Source organism: Myotis davidii, unplaced genomic scaffold (genome assembly GCF_000327345.1).
Source record: "Myotis davidii unplaced genomic scaffold, ASM32734v1 scaffold330, whole genome shotgun sequence".
Lineage (NCBI taxonomy): Eukaryota > Metazoa > Chordata > Mammalia > Chiroptera > Vespertilionidae > Myotis > Myotis davidii.
In genome coordinates, this window is record NW_006283770.1 from 8,580,147 (window position 1) to 8,581,201 (window position 1,055).

The window sequence follows — 1,055 nt, forward strand, 5'->3', positions numbered from 1 at the left end:
CCTTAGGCCCAGGCCCCCGGGGGAACAGCCCTAAGCCAGCAGGTGGACATCCCCCGAGGGGCCCCAGACTGTGAGAGGGCACAGGCTGGGCTGAGGGACTCTCCCCCACCCCAACTGCACAAATTTTTGTGCACCAGGCCTCTAGTTAATAAATAATACAAAAGTAAACTCTGTGTTTTGTGTATTCACAACTGTAAATCTACTTTTGCCCCACCCTGTGTATGTAGGCACTATTCTAAGCACCTCAGATACATCAATGAATTTAAGGTCTTTCTCTCATGAAGTTTAAATTCTAGCAGGGGAAGACAGACAAATGTACTAAGAGAATTTTATAATACATAAAAAGCTCCACCCCTTGTAAGGACTTTGGAGCCTTGTAAGGACTTTGGCTTTTATTCTGAGAGAAAGGAAGAAACGTAGGATTCTGAGCAGATAAATGATAGGATCTGACATACATTTTAAAAGATTCATCTGGCTGCTCTGTTGAGAACAGACTAGAGGTGAGTCAGACAACTGCAATAATTTATATGAAAGATAATAGTGGCTGGACCAAAATGCCATTGGTGGAATGGTGAGTAGGCATTAATGGATATAAACTGAGGGCAGAGTAGCCTATACCTTTTTCTAATGGCCTAGATACATGTTATGACTGAGAAAAGACACAGGTGATTGGAAAGCTGGAGTTGCCATGTATAGAGGTGTGGAAGGCTATGAATGGAATAGTTAGGGAGGGGTGGGGAGAAGATGAGGATTTCAGTTTTGGATGTTGTATTGGCGATGCCTATTAGACACCGAACCGGGTAAGTTATACAGGTAACTGGGAGATACGAGTCTGGAAAGGTCTGAACTAGTGAAAACGTTGGGAGTTACCAATACTGTATATAGATGGCATTTAAAGCCATGTAAATGCATGAAATCACTAAGGGAATGAACGAATACAAATAAAAGAAGTCCAAGGAAAGTTCTGGGGCACCCTACTATATGAGGTGGGGGAAAAGCAAAGGAGTTGGCAAAGGAGACTGAAATAAATAAACCATTATTTATTCCTCTTTCCC

General features: G+C 42.6%; 1 protein-coding gene across 1 annotated transcript in view; it reads right to left on the reverse strand.

The window, feature by feature from the left end:
* Positions 1 to 1,055, reverse strand: part of ZDHHC13 (zinc finger, DHHC-type containing 13) — a 40,480-nt gene that overhangs the window by 21,988 nt on the left and 17,437 nt on the right. The gene's annotated exons all lie outside the window — the stretch shown is intronic.